Raw genomic sequence first — 16,450 nt, 5'->3', positions numbered from 1 at the left:
TTCTGCATATTATGCATTCTGTTCTTTGGGCTGCTGTAAATTCCTCCTCTTTATTCCAGGGCAATATTATTTTAACTCCCAGCCACTGTTTCAAAAGCAGATGTCATCCATCAACAACTAGACCATATGTCCAGAACTCATCTGATGTAAGACTGGCAGAAAACCCTGCACTTTTAAAAATGCAGCTAACATCCACTAGTGGGCTAATTGAAAGCTGTAATGTCCAGAAATGTCTGGACATAGCTCCTATTGACCTCAAAGACTGGTAGAGTAGGCACCAAAAGTCTGTATACAATCCCCAAATACTCACCAAAACAGCTTCCATGAGTAAAGGATGCACGCAGTGAACCCTCTGGGAAGAGAAACCTGCTGCTCATCCTGTGTTTCCTCCCTCCTAGTTCATCCCGTCATGAGTAGTGAACACCTGAGTGTCTCCCAGGAGATGTAAGCGTGCTCTCAAAAATGTCTGAAGAGGCAGACTGTGAGATTCTGAGATGGATTTCTAACAGGCCACAAACATTTGTCCTGGGATTTTGACCAGGCCAGTTTGTAAAATCTGATTTCAAGCTTTATTGCCCTCTCTCAAAAAGTCCACAACAGTAAAAGGGCATGTTGCCACAGAGTAAAATGCTTAGAATAATGATTTAGTAATAATGCATCTATTTTTTTCTTTATAAGGATTTGGATCCCAAGAAGGTATTTTCAGATCCGTTCCAAATTCTACTATTTCAATGCTAATTAATAAAGAGCAGGAGCAATGCAATAGCTTGGCTTGGACCAACTGGCAGATATCTGAGCTTTGGAACTTGCTGGTTTTCAGAATTACTTTGCAAGTTACAGAAAAAAAAAAAAGAATTCTAAACTCTACAGCAGTAACATGATTAGTTCACATGCGAAAAGAATAGAACAATAGAAATGCAGAGTTTCTACTAGCAAGGCTGAGGCTTCACATTAAAGACAAACTAATTATGAAGTCTAGAGAATAGAAAGATCTATTTTATATAAATAAACATTCTTTTTCTACAATCTTTGATTAGGGTTTCCATCTTCTGATGTTTTCTTGGGATCAATCTCCGTAAAACAGTTAAATGCAGTGCCCTTTGATGTTTGACAGAAGCATTGTAAGGTAACAAATTAGGCTCTTACAATGCACAATGCCTAATATGCTACCTTACAATGCTCTGCAAACAAGAAAACAGGCACTGCTGGTGAAATTGTATTGGACTTGCTTCTTGAAAGTACACAAGCTGTACTGAACTTCATTGAGAAGAGATTTCCGCCAGACTAATAGCTAATTAGCCAGAATGGTTGTGCCCTGGACATGACATTAGATGGTCCCCCTGACAACTGTGTCTAAGGACACAAATAGCTATGGATGTGGTCTTTAAATTTTCACTGACGTTTGGGTCAGTGTTCGGTGAAGCAAGCACCCATTGGTTTTATCTGGAAAGACATAAGCATCTAAACAGGGCATGTTCCAGTCACTAACACATTTACCTCTGAAATGCCAAAACTGTGTTTTATAAATGTGTGTATATATAGATATATATAGAAACATAAGATAATTATTTGTGAGGTTAAGCTGCTGCTGAATAGTTGTTTATTCACTGACAAGAAATCCTGAGAACAGCTTGTTAGTCAAATCTGGTCTCCTTTTGTTACAACCAATATGCTGCCCCTCTCAGACTTCTGGAGTTGCCCATGTAAGACCCTTCATCATGTTTACTTCTTTAAGCAGAAGTTTAAAACTGTCATGAACAAGAATATTGAAGCATTATGTGTGAGAGTTAAGTGCCTAACCTGCAAAGCCCTTTGCTAGAGTGACCAAAAGGCCTCAGCTTGCATCACCATGTTGAGCTGAGCGTAGCCAATGACTCCACATCTGCTATACCTGATACCTACAAGTTCTTAAATCCTATGTGTTTTCCACTTCTAATTCCCAAACTCATAAGAGTTTATTAATTAAATATGTAATGCATATTAAGTAAATAGAATTTATTTTTTGTGTTTGCATTTCCATTTTCCCAAACTGCTCTCTAGTCTGAGCTTGTTGCATTTATATATACACTATAGCAATGCATAATCTAATAAGATAAAAACTCATCAAAATAATTTCCATACAAACCAAATCAATATGCAAATAACATGTCCCACTCCATCCATTTAACCAATACCCTGAGTAATCTAAATAGCGGTGCCGCATGCCCTTTGAATACAAATGAAAGGAAGCAGCTGGTCATACACATCAGCACATGGGCAAACTTTTCCCATAATGCATTTTCTTTCATCACCAAATTGCTCAGAATTTTTTTATGCTTAGTCAAACTTTCATAGTAGAGAGAAATTAGCTGTATTACTGATTACCACACACATGAACCACCGCTGCTCTGTGATCACCTATGTTGATACTGATCTCTGGAGAAACAAAAAAATAATGATGTTGGTTTTGACATCTTACATGCAAAATTTGCTTGAGATATATTTGGGGCACATAGTTTTGTGGAACTGTATTTAGGATTAATTGGTCAAGTAATAACAAGAGCTTGTAGCCATGTGCAAGAACAAACTTCCCCGAAGACCCCATTCTTTGAATGCAAACCTGTGCCAAAGCATTGCTACAGGTGAGTGCTAAGACACATTGAAGAAAGAAGATGGGATCTGCATTCACCACGTGATTTGGCCAGGTGATGTCTTCCTCCATACATCTCCTTTATCACAACCTCAGATAATCTGTCAAGAAGACAAATTAACTCGTGGGCCCAATCCTCACATGCCAAAAACCAATAGAAGGGGACCTAGCCTGTCAAGAGTTTGATGGTATGGTACAAATCTACAAATGCAATATAGATATGCAGATCTTGTGATTCCTCTGAGGTACACTCAGACTTAGACACCCTTGGGTTGAAATCTTTCTGGAGTCATTACAAAAATAATCCTGAATTTACCTTTACTTCCAGTGATCTGAAAGAAATCTAAATCATACAGGAGATTAGAATTCCAATTCTGGCACCCTGAAAAAATTATTACTGCTGTAATACTTAGGCTTTTGATCTCTGGTTATATCAAAAGCATAAAATTTTCTTTATGTTATTTTTAAAATTTTATTCTTTTGCATTTCTTTTACCACACATCCACTATGTTTCCACACAACTATGTGGAAAATGATTCCCTCATATTGTGGAGAGTCACATGGCAAAGAAATGTCTAGATGTCACCTTTGGGAGATGTTATGTGAGTAGTTGTAGAAATCTGGGATACTGAGATATCATTCAGTCCATTCTCCTGCTCTCAGACCTGAGGAAGGATTATTTAGCAGGTACTTCCTAGATGTATCTCCATTTTCATTTTATTCCCATTCAGAGACAGATCTCTGTTCTTGCTAACCAGTCACATAACCAAAAAGCTTTTTCTGCTGTCCAGCCTAGTTTACCCAAGGTTAGTTAAGCCCTACTACATCTTGTCTTTGCATGGATATACAATACAGCTGAGCCTGTTCTCTTCATAAGAGTCTTTCATAAATTTGAACGTTGTGAAACATGCTCAAAGTCATCATATTTTTTCCTTTATTTAATGCTTAATAAAACTTATTACTTCAAGTTTCTATATAGGTCATGTTTTTTTCTTAGTGCTTTAAACCAGTTAAAACCCAGATAATTTCTCAAATCATTCTTTGTCAGTTTATCTGGCTTTTCTGTTAACAACAGATGTCAGTACCTCATCTGAGAAATCACTAATGTTGAGAATATTAAATGATTTTCCAGTTTTTGCATATGTGTTGTGTTGTGTTATTCAACTCATATTTAGTCTCTAGTTCACAATAAACACTTATCCTTTCCACACTGCCTGCAACTTAACCAGATTTTCCTTCAATTTTTACTTCTGTCATTCTTCTTAAGTGCAGTACTTTGTATTCAGCTGTACTGAATATCACCTCAGTGTTTTGGGACTATTTCTCCAAGTTATCAAGATCACTTTGAATCGTACCTCTTTTTTAAAGTATTTGCAGTCACTTTCCCCTTTGGTGTCATCTGTGGATTTTGGAAGAAAATTATTGTCCATCATCCTAACTGTTAATGCTGGTGGTGCATATTACCGAGTCCAGAAGAAAGCCTCATGGGCCCCTCCTTGGTATGCCCTCCAGTTTGACAGAATCCCGTAATCACTCTTTGACTGCAGTTTTGAGCAGTGGTGCACTCACCCCATAATAATTTTATAGATTATGATGCGTGTATAACTGTGATTAAGGCATTGCTCATGATCTTAAAATAGACTTTTAAGGTCTCAAGACTGGCATTTGCATTCTTCCTCCCCCTGACTCATGATGGTAGTATACGCAGAATAAAGGTTGTGTGTAGGACATGCATCTTAACATAAGATTTCTTTCAGCAAAACCTAAATTCAGATTTCCCTGGATTTACAACATGGATTTTAAGCAAATTCTAACATCTATATACTTGCCTAATACTTGCTCTATTTTATCTGGTTGCTTTTTTGTTTTTTGTTTTTTTGTTTTTTGTAGTATTTCTTCATCAGAGGAAAAATTTAAAATACATTATTCTTTAAGCAAAAAAAGAAATCCAAATGCTACTGCATGATATTTCTGAGTCTGCCAGCAGGAGAATGATGATAGGTGTACCACATTTAGTTTAAATCACTTCTGAGGACAGATTTTCCACAGCAGTAAAGCACTGCAGAGCCTTCAAGAATGTGATGACTTTGGCAGAACTGTGAGGGAGCAGATGATGGAGTCCTGGGAGAGGCCTTCTCAAGCCCCAGAGCAGCTGCTATCATTTCTCCCTCTCTTCCTCTGCCACACACGCCTGCTTCATCTGGGATGGTATCAGCGTGCCGGCCTCTCCTTGCCACGACCGGGGCAAGCACAGAAGAAGTCATCTGTGAATTCACCTTGGCAGAACAGTGCAAAGCATGCGGCCAAGCTCAGCACTGCATTTGTGTTTAGCTTCCTGGCTTGGAGAGCTGTGGAAGGAGTGGCAAACAGTCAAATGCAGTCTTGAAATAGTTGGGATTGCTGGAGTAAGTGATTTCCCAGAACTTATGGTGCATGTGGCCAAACTTAATCATCCTGTTACAGTATTGTAGCTGAGAAAGCTTCATCACAAATTAGCGGTAGAGGTGCATTAATGATGAGCCCTGTTTAAAACATGCCCTAACTTTGCTTTGGCTCTGCCTATGGCCCAGTATCCATGGTTTTCAGACCGTGGTCTGCTGAATGGATTTTGTGGCCTTTCTTAGGATTCTGCAGATGATAACTAAACACCCTTCTCAGCACAAGCCCCTTCCCCTCTCCAGCATGTTACTAGTAGCCTCGAATACGCCATGTCACAAATAAACCTAAATATGGAAATCTTTTAAGGAGACACAAATGAGAAAGCAAAACCTATTTCCTGTTTATTATTGTAGCACCTGGGCATCATTATTTGAATTTGTCTTAGTTAGAGTCTTCTAGCACAGATTCATGATATTGATACTTTTAAGAACCTTTGTTATTATATTAAGATCATTCAGGGCAAGCAAATTATTACCACAGACAAGAAATTTTTAAAGATGTTTTAAGTTAGAAAAGAAAAAGATCATAGAATAGTTAGGGTTGGAAAGGACCTTAAGATCATCCAGTTCCAGCTCCCCTGACATGGGCAGGGACACCTCACACTAAACCATGTCACCCAAGGCTCTGTCCAACCTGGCCTTGAACACTGACAGGGATGCAGCATTCACAACTTCCTTGGGCAATCCATTCCAGTGCCTCACCACCCTCACAGTAAAGAATTTCCTCCTCACATCCAATCTAAACTTCCCCTGTTTAAGTTTTAACCCATTACCCCTTGTCCTATCACTACAGTCCCTAATGAAGAGTCCCTCCCCACCATCCCTATAGGCCCCCTTCAGATACTGGAAGGCTGCTATGAGGTCTCCATGCAGCCTTCCCTTCTCCAGGCTGAACAGGCCCAGCTTCCTCAGCCTGTCTGCGTAGGGGAGGTGCTCCAGTCCCCTGATCATCCTCGTGGGCATCCTCTGGACTTGTTCCAACAGTTCCATGTCTTTTTTATGTTGAGGACACCAGAACTGCGCACAATACTCCAGGTGAGGTCTCACAAGAGCTTAGTAGAGGGGCAGGATCACATCCTTCGACCTGCTGGTCACACTCCTTTTGATGCAGCCCAGGATACGGTTGGCTTTCTGGGCTACGAGCACACACAGAACCTGGCTCATGTTCATTTTCTCACTGACCAACACCCCCAAGTCCTTTTCCGAAGGGCTGCTCTGAATCTCTTCCTTGCCCAACCTGTAGCTGTGCCTGGGATTGCTCTGACCCGGGTGTAGGACCTTGCACTTGGCATGGTTAAACTTCATGAGATTGGCATCAGCCCACCTCACAGGCATGTTGAGGTCCCTCTGGATGGCATTCCTTCCCTCCAGCGTATCAACCGAACCACACAGCTTGGTGTTACTGGCAAATTTGTTGAGGGTGCACTCAACCCCACTGTCCATGCCACCAACAAAGATGTTGAAAAAGACTGGTCCCAACACCCGTTCCTGAGGGTCACCACTCATTACTGGTCTCCAGCTGGACATTGAACTACTGACCACAACTCTTTGCATGCAGCAGTCCAGCCAGTTCTTTATCCACCGAGTGGTCCATCCATCAAATTGATGTCTCTCCAATTTAGAGACAAGGGTGTCATGTGGGACAGTGTCGAGCGCTTTGCACAATTCCAGGTAGATGACATCAACAGCTCTACCCCTGCCCATCAGTTCTGAAGCCCCATCATAGAAGGCCACCAAATTGGTCAGGCAGGATTTCCCCTTAGTGAAGCCACGCTGGCTGTCACCAAGCACCTTGTTGATTTTCATGTGCCTTAGCATGCCTTCCAGGAGAATCTGCTCCAAGATTTTTCCAGGCACAGAGGTGAGACTGACTGGTCTGTAATTCCCCGGGTCATGCATTTTACCCTTCTTGAAAATGGGGGTTATATTTCCCTTTTTCCAGTCATTGGGAACTTCACCTGACTGCCATGATTTCTCACATATGATGGCCAGTGGCTTAGCAACTTCATTTGCCACCTCCTTCAGGACCCAGGGATGGATTTCATCAGGTCCCATGGACCTGTGTATGTTCAGGTTCTTAAGATGGTCTCGAACCATATCCTGTCCTACAGTGGGCCTAAGGTCTTCTTTCTCACAGTCCTTGAGTCTGCCTTCCAAGACTTGGGTGGTGTGTCTACAGCATTTGCCAGTGAAGACCGAGGCAAAGAAGTCATTCAGAACCTCAGCCTTCTCCAAATCCAAGATAGCTAGTTTTCCTGATAGCTTCCAGAGAAGGCCCATGTTGTCCCTAGTCTGCCTTTTATTCGCTACATACCTATAGAATCCCTTCCTGTTATCTTTCACATCCCTAGCCATGTTTAATTCTAACTGGGCCTTAGCTTTCCTAACCTGGTCCCTATCTTCCCAGACAACATCCTCGTATTCTTCCCAGGCCACCTGTCCTTGCTTCCACCTTTTATAAGCCTCTTCTTTCCCCTCAAAGTTTCCTTAGCAGTTCTTTATCCATCCAAGGAGGTCTCCTGGCCCTCCTGCTGCAGTTCTTTCTAGTAGGGATGCAACACTCCTGAGCTTGTAGTAGGTGATCCTTGAATATCAACCAACAGTCTTGGGCCTCCCTGCCCTCTAGGGCTATATCCCATACTAAGCGGGTCCGTGAAGAGGACAAAGTCTGCTCTCTAGAGCAGACTTCATTACTTGTAATTACTTGTAATTAAACATTGAGCTTACTTATATTTTCTCAGAAAGTTACTTGTACGTTCAAAATAAATATTTTTTTTTTTAAAAGGGGATTGGATAGACTGTTTCTGATTAAAAAATAAGAAAATAGAACATCAGAACTTCCAGGGACTTTCATTCTGAGCAATTTCTTGCTCAGAATTCTTACTATTCATAAATTTTGTTATTCACACATGGTTTAAATAGTGGCTATCTCATTGTTCCTGTCTCAATTTCAATTTTTTAATTAAATGTTATACGTTCTATATTTAAAATTCATTAAAAAAAGAAGAAAGGCAAAAGGTCTTTAAACTAAAAGAAGACTTAATAAATTAAAACAAAATTATTATATTCACTGTGAAGCCACAACGCAGCTGCGTATGAAAACCCTGAAAAGACATGGAAAATCAGAATAAGAGAAAACATCTCAAAGTCGGTATTGTTATAGAAAATATAAGCATAGCCTTGGAACACAGAGATCCAGTTAAGAAAACAAGGATAAGATATGACATGTTTATGACAATAACAAGCTAAAAATGGACAATAAAAAAAGTAAATAAAATACTGCAGAAAAGATCAGCGACATGTTCTCCTACTCTCTGTAAAAGGTTACAGGATGCTACTAAGAGAGGGCATTACTCTGTAAGTAACCTCTTTCATTTCAGTTTATTCTTTGCATAGTGATGGGATCAGTTAGCAAACTGATGAACATAAGAAAACCAGTAATAATTGATGGTATTTGCCCATGTTGTCTGTAAGAATTCTGTTGACTGTTGCAAATGAAAATAAGAAGTTGCTCGACAATAGCAGCTCCTGTACTGGAAAAATGAAGCAGTGAGCACTGCTCCAGAATGATAAAACTTTAAAGTGAGCATTATATCAGCTAGAATCATAAGGATTTCTTTAAAGAAATGAAAAAAGACTCACATGTTGACTTGAATCTTTCATTGTGTGAAAAAGGCAGAAGGAAATCCAAAAGCATCTTCTAAATGAGGATTTCCAAAGGAATAAATATTATTTAATTTGTATATTTGTATGTAAATATGCTTTTTTTTCTTTGAGCACAATGTATTCACTCTACTAAGAATGGGGTCACTACCAAATATCTAAGCAGGGGCAATAACCCTCATTGCCCCCTAAAGTAGTTCTTAAAATAACTCTTGAGCAGTCTTTCTGGGAATACAGACATCTTGAACAGCACACACAATGATGCAATTCAATTACAGAGATCTCACTGACATTCAGCTAAAATGATCTACAGATCTCACTTGGGTTTTTAGTGATGATATTGTGCTGTTTTGACTAGGACATCACATAAAAATCCTCATGTTGTCTCACAAAACGCATGGTTGTCTTACAAGCGTCTCAGAGAATTTGGTGTAGCACAGCACCTTGGTCAGAAATCTGATGACAAAACAGTAATCTACTTAAACCATTTCTCATTGATACATGCCTATGTGTGTCATACTCCTACTACTGCCCACTCCTGCCTCCCTGGAATCAGCTTTGAAGAGGAAATCTTATGATGCCCCAGTTAATTAAAAGCATTCCAAAGGGAAAAAAAAAAGGTTTTGTGGAGGGGAAAAAGTAACAAGAAGGATTAAAGTGAGAAGGCTACAGATAATCCTGAGCAGCTAAACTGGTTCAAAGGTGTATACTACATGAACAAGTGCAACCAAACTCTTTCAGATTAGGCTTACAAGTTAACAGAATCTCCTAGGGCACAGTGCCATCATTTATTTTTATTTTCATTTTTTCCTTATGTTAGGCTTTCACTTTAGTAGTAACCCAGCCTGAGGAGAAGCTTAGTTGGAAAGGACAGACAATTTCTCAGCAGGAGGAGGAATTACGGGAAGAGAAAAACAGCCAGATATACAAACAAGAAATTCGGGCTGGGATCCAGGCAGTGCTTAAGTAGATTATTGGAGGTGGGAGAAAGTAGGGGGAGAAAAAAGGGAGCGGAGAGACACACACAGAAAGAGAAAAAGAAATAGTAACATATTCTTGATTACTTTCCTAAAGCACTTTACATCACGGGGATAAGTGTCAAACCCAAAACTTCCATTAGCTTATTATTGCTTTCTAACTTTATCAGAATAAGCCAAAAGAATAGAACACAAGATAAAACTGTACAGTTCACTTTCCAATTTTTTTTTTGCACATTTCTGGATGTATAATATCTTGTGCTGTTAGACTCAAGAAAACTGTGTTTATCATGAGTAAAGTGTTATTTACTACCTGTTCTTTGTTTGTTGTAGAATGTGTTTGTCTCTCTAGAATTGCAAGGATTTGGTTGTTTTAAACTGTTACTTTATTTATTTATTTATATTCTTAAAGCCTTTTTTGGAGCATGCTGATTATGGTTTATAGCAATTTTATCCAGTTATGATGATATTTTTTATCAAGCTGCAGATTAAGAATTTTGCTCCTTCTGCTGTCTTGTGTGGGTGTGAAAAGGCTAGATGTAGACCAGCATGAAAGAAAGAAAAGAGATTTGTTTTTATGCAGGGTGAAATGCTGAGAAGTAAAGGGCATATAGTTTCCAGGCCAATCACTACCACCTGCCTACAAATACGGCTGGTAAAGAAAAACTTTCTAAGATTGCTCAACTGCAGCTCTTCATACACAGGGACATATTCAGCAAGTGAACTCTCAGACAGCTGAAATACTGAAGGGGTTATATGGAGATGCAGTGCCTAGTTTTGCCAAATAAAAAGAAAACACATTTTTACTTTTATCAAGGTACACTGTCAATGTCATACTTGTTAAAGCTGCTTCACCCTCTTCACTGTTTATTGATTTCTTCATAATTTACCCTCTCAGAGAGGTTGAAAACTTCTCCAATTAAGTAAAAAGCCCCTTTGAACTTCCTGCAGTCTTAAAGCAGCTTGTTTTTTTCCTATTCAGATTCCTCATAACTTCCAGAACTTCAGTCAAAAAGCCTGGATGTATTTCTTAAGGTTAATATTTTCTCTCATTTCACTCATTTCTCTCATTCTTTTCTTTCCTTTACTCCAATTTCTCCTTCTACAGCCCACCCCTACCAATGCACTCCTTGATAACGGTCAACAATTTCTTTCTGTCCGGGAGTGAATAAATCTTCACAATCAGACCAAATGTTTTTTCCAGCTGCCTTCAAAAGGCAGAAATTTACAGTATATATTCTGCCACATTGCTTTGCATGTGCTGTACTTTATCAAGAGCAATGTATGAACAGATTCCCATCAGGTATGCCAGGGCTCATAGAAGCTGTAGAAATTTGTCATGTTGCTTAGGAAAGACTTTTTTTTTTTTTTTTAATGCTAGAGATCAAAAGCTGATGCTTCCTTTTTTTTTCTCACTTCATTTCATACCATTACCAAATCAGTTTTGTTTTCCAGTGCATGATGAGTAATCTCCGATACTTGTAAACTACTGGGAAAAAAAAATATTAAATGAGCAAAATTAATGTTGTCTTCAAACAGTTTCTGGGGGAAGCATTTTCCCTGCGAGAAGAAGTATTTTTCTTCATTTTCTGCATTTCCTTTACCCTCCCCTCATTATCTGCAGAATCAAAGGCTAGTCATTCCCCATTTGTGTCTTTGCCCAGTCCTAAGTCTGTGATTGAAAGTAAAAAGTGCTGTGTCTTTTGACTTCTGTAATAACTGGTAGAATTGATCTATTATTTAAGCATATGAAAGACATTAATTGTAAACAGGGTAATGGAGACCTGACAGATCTTTTCCTTCCATTTACCCAAAGATTTCTCAGAAGATGAAAACCCAGAACACCAAGTAAATTGTTTTGTTGACATGTGATGGAAAACAAAAGAGAAGAACAGAAAGGCGCTAATGGCTGAACAGGATACAGGCTTTTCTTAAATTCTTTTACTATGCTAAGGAGATGTTTCTTTCAAAACAGGAGGCCTGTCCTTAAAAGGGCCTGTGACTTGCAACAGCACAGGGAAGCCTGGCCCTGCCAGTGTGTGCAGATGTGGCAGGAAGAGCAGTCACGCTTATGCCTGGTGGCAGCTTCTCACACAGGTTCTTGTATGAAAAAGGAATACAGGAAGAATTTCTCTGTGACCCTCTAGAAAGGTGTGAACCAAAGGGACCCGTTTACAAGTCTGCCTGAAGATAGCAATGTCAGTCTCTAACATCGTCTCTACACTTGTTGCAGAGCTGCAGCAACAGAAATGTCTGATGGTGGCCAGCCAAGACAGCCAGGAGAGAAACACGATGGCCTTTCTAGTGGCTGATGGGAAGGGACGAAGAGCAGTTACCTGGGACTGCGGACCAGCTCCCACAACACAGGTAGCTGTGGCTTAAGCCCAACCTGCTGCCCTGCAACTCCAGGATGTGGAGATGCAAGCCTATGAGGAATGCTCCCCTCCTCACAGCGGGGCTGGAAAACAGCTGGCTGGTCTGCAAAGTGCAGAAAAGCACCTTTCAGGAATCAGGTGCTGAGCATCATCTACTTTGTTTTCTTCCTTTCTCCCTTTAATAAAACATAATTCATTAAGACAAAAAAATTACTGGTTGCAACTGAGGACATATAAAATCACATCTGAAATGCTGAATTTAAATTTTATAGATGGGACACAATCTGGAGTTTTATTAGAAACTTCTCTGAATTTTGCAGGAGCTGTTATTGCTACCAATACACTCCTGCCAAATTGCTACAGATGCTCAGAAAGGGGTGAAGCAAGAGAATATGCAATTATATTTTTTAAATGGAATTTCAAAAGCTAATGTTTTAATAGTCCCTTGTGTTTTGTTTTAATGAAAGATTAATATTTTAGCCACTTTCAGATATAAGTCCAATTTTGACAGACAGCATCAAAACTAAAGAAGAGCAATGTACATTCTGGTCTCGACAGGAGAAATTAACCTGTGTAGCCAAGCTCATGTCCTGCTCTGAGACAGCCAACTATGCAATTCAACTTTTAAAATGCACAACCATTCCTATTAAACTAAGATAGCAATTCTTACACAAACTTTCCATCTATATATTTCATAGGGCATCCACAAGGGATTCTGAGTGATTGCATCTGAGTTACAGGTAAAATACCAGACTCAGCAGGCTTTTTGTTGTTGCTGTTGTTGTTGCCATTTAGCCTGCATTATTAGTTGCAAATATTTTCCAAGCCTGAATTTTCATCAATAAAAATTATTTTTCAGAAAGCAAGGAATTTTAATCATTTGGATGAATATATTATGAAGAAAGCACAAGCTAAATACAAAACTGTTTCAAAAACAAAACATCAAGTTTTAAAAGATTAAAGCCTTGTATTAAGCACCTTAATCTGTATTCAAATATGTAAATAGACTTGTTTTCAAAATTACTGAGCATGCAACATTTCCCACTAATTTCCCTAAGCAGTGGCATACTAAGTATTCTGCTTCCCATAGGTATGCTTTTTTTGGAGTTTATCTATTGATATGGGGAACTGCCTTTGGAGCTTAAATGAAATGCTTGCTCATATTCAATAGCAGAGAGTACAAAAATAAATGCAAACATTTTTATTTACAGTTACACTTAAAATTAGACCAAAACACAAATGCCCAAAACATAACATTTGACAAAAACAACTGCTTTTACTCTTGGCAGCCTACAGTGAATGGATTTCAGCCTTGCAATAATCGTGAGTGGGTTTAAGTACCAAACTTTATATGATTTTATTCTGTGACAGGATGTGGATCAGATCATAGGTCTTAACGTTTTTTTTTAGTCCTATTTTGTTCACCACTGGCCTGCAGCTTTTTTTAAGTTTTCCTCCAGAACTGTTTTTAGCAGAAAGTTGGAGTTTGCTCTCATAACAGCCAACTTTTCAGCAAGGGATTAAACATTTATTTTGTCAGAAAATGTGAATATTTGAACACTAAAAATGATCTTCTCAGAACTGCTGTCAAGTGTCTCTCAAGAATTAGAGTTCAAATGTCTCAGGTATCCATCAGCAGTCACACTGTAACACACTGGGAAAAGGGAAGGCTAGGGTATGTCCCTCGATGCATAACGTAAGTGTGTATAAGCATATCAACAGAGGAGAGAGGGGACACAAAACACAGGATGCAAGTTTTCACAAAGTTGTAGCTGGTTTTGCCAGACAAAAGTTTCTGATGGAAATGCTTCTGTTGTTGAGATTTTTTTCGAGGGAGGGGGACAGGGAGCAGAGTGCTAGCAAAGAAATAGGTGAAATTTTGCTCAAAAGTCCTTTTAATTTTTTTCCCCAAAAGTAAAACCAGCTTCTTAGCAGCCATAGTAACTACTCTCCGACTCCTATTTTGAATAAACCCCAAAATGAAACTTAATTCAAGCTGGTAAGTTTTGCCTGACTCCAATTTATCCCTAGTTGGCTCCACATTTCTAGGGAAGGCTGTTGTCATCACATTTCTTTTAAGAAGTCCCAAGCAGTCTTACTCAATAGTCCACTGTATGATGCACCGAACAAGCCTGGGCAGACCCTGGTATATAGAAACTTACTTGAACTTCTGCTTCAACTCACATCCAAACCATGACACATTTTATGAAAGGCAAATATATCCTCAGTTTTCTTTGGCAAGTATTTTCCGTTTTCTGCATTTGCCATTCTCAAAAAAAAAAAAGGAGAGGAAAAAGCCAGGATGGGGGCTCACACAAAACCTTTTTTTGGGGAAGATGATTATATGAGAAGGTAATATTTTTATCAATTCAGGAATGCCAAGCAGATTGATTGAACAGTGGATGCTACCCCCAACCTCATTTCTGCAACCTCAAATAAATGCTGGTTATTAACACAAGCTCCTTTGCCCTCAGACAAAAAAAAAGACTGCAGGTTTTTTTTTTCTCTTTATAGTGAACAGTAACCTGGGGTGTCCCACCAGGAAAGGGCTAAGAAAATTAGCTCAGACCATATCCCAACAGAAAAAGCCTTTCTGCTGAGCTAGAAGTGAGTAGCTGTCCTGGGTTCAGCAGCAGTCATTTTTTCTTCTTAGTAGCTGGTGCAGTACTGTGGTTTTCACTTTCAGCCTGGGAACAATGCTGATAACACCAATGTTCTTAGTTCTTGCTCAGTAATGTTCACTCTGAACAAGAACTTTCTGATTCTCATGCTCTTCCAGGGAGGAGGGGAAGCCGGGAGGAAGCAGAGACAGGACACCTGACCCAAACTAACCAAAGAGCTATTCCATACCACAGCACGTCATGCCCACTGTATAAACGGGGGGCAGTTACCTGGAAGGGCTATGTCACTTCTCGGCCGGGCTGGGTATCGGTTGGTGGGTGATGAGCGGTTGTATTCTCTTCCCTTATTATTTCCTTTATCATTGATATTATTGGTGGTAGCAGCAGTGGTTTGTGTTATACCTTAGTTACTATACTGTTACTATACTGTTCTTATCTCAACCTATGGGAGTTACATTCTCCTCCTCATCCCTCCAGGAGTAGGGGGGAAGAAGTCGGGGGGGAGTGAGAGAGAGACTGCATGGCTGACTGAGTTTAAACCATGACAATAGCATACGAAACTATAATTAAAAGTGAAAGAACAACATGTAGCAGACTGAGCTTTAATTGACTATTTTTGTTTTCATGAGAAGGATTCAAACTGTGATCAAATGAGCAGTGATTTGTAGCTTTTCTTGATCAAGACAAAACCCATGTTATCTGCAGGGAATGAGGACAACTGACTACTGAAAGGCACCAGTGATGCCACAACTACTCATTTTCATTTCAGATCACCAATACTTAAAACCAGGACACTCTAGCTGTTTAATTTCCTCTTTAATTGTCAAAGGAACTGGGTGGTATGATTGCACTTGGACAGGACCAGGAGCAAATGCTGTGCCTAGTCATGGAAAGCAGTGAGCTGAGGATGGGCTGCCCATTGGAGCTGCACTAAGCAGCAGAGGGAAATGCCTGGACTCAAGGCAGGCAGGCAGCCTTCAGAAGCATCTCCTGCAGACCAGTTGGCATGTCCGCCTGCCCCTCTCCTACCAGAGCCTCCACAGTGCTCTTTCTCATTCATACCCAGACAAGAGCCTGCTGTGGTATTTTGACAAGTCACCTGTATGCTCAACTTTGCTGCAACATGGGCACAGAAGTTTCTGTGAGGACCAGAAAGCCTCTTGCAGGAGGATCTTGGAGAAAAAGGCTTGTGCCAGTAAGTACAAAGCAAGGCCATGGCCACCCCACGCAGTGCACCATAAGAGGACAGACTTCTATCTATCAGCTGGTGCTCCCAACTGGCTCAAGTTTGGAGCCTGAGACAACATATGTGCTGGTGGCAGCTGGCAGGCACGCACAGGCCACTAGCCCAGGGTGGCAGCAGGCACCACTTGCTGCAGAAGTGAATGGTTCTGTGACACAGGTTGCCTGTATGCAAAGGTTAGATACAAGGTAGGCAACAGCGTTATGAGTCCCGTTTTCATCAAAAGAGCTAGGAAGCATTTGGAAGGGGTGTTGTTAAATGTGATCAAAGTGTTACTTAAGAAAAAGAGGCCAAGGCTTGATTTTGTGGCTGCTGCTATTTCTAACACCTTCTCCTTGCAGTCCTTGCAGTCAGAGCAAGGACTTTTACTTACCCAAGCCAGGCACTTATTGCAGTGTCTTGATCCCCCAGCATTTTCCTGACAGCAACAGGAGCACTCCTCACACCTTCCTGTAAAAACAGATACAGCTAGAGAATGGCACTTCAGTATCTGTTGATGCCATG

General features: G+C 40.1%; 1 protein-coding gene across 2 annotated transcripts in view; it reads right to left on the bottom strand.

The window, feature by feature from the left end:
* Positions 1-16,450, bottom strand: part of SEMA5A (semaphorin 5A) — an 844,194-nt gene that overhangs the window by 485,755 nt on the left and 341,989 nt on the right. The window contains exon 24 of one of the 2 annotated variants that reach the window (XR_009963245.1): positions 5,709-5,918. The exons of the other annotated variant lie outside the window; for it this stretch is intronic. The gene's annotated coding sequence lies outside the window, so the exon portion shown is untranslated. Of the gene's footprint in view, positions 1-5,708; positions 5,919-16,450 lie in introns of those variants that run through there. 2 annotated transcript variants of the gene reach the window in all.

This window comes from Pezoporus occidentalis, unplaced genomic scaffold (assembly GCF_034315485.1).
Source record: "Pezoporus occidentalis ecotype Australia unplaced genomic scaffold, CSIRO_AGI_Poc_V1 ctg15, whole genome shotgun sequence".
Taxonomy (NCBI): domain Eukaryota; kingdom Metazoa; phylum Chordata; class Aves; order Psittaciformes; family Psittacidae; genus Pezoporus; species Pezoporus occidentalis.
Note: the sequence above shows the minus strand (reverse complement) of the source record. Positions and strands in the feature narration are given on the sequence as shown.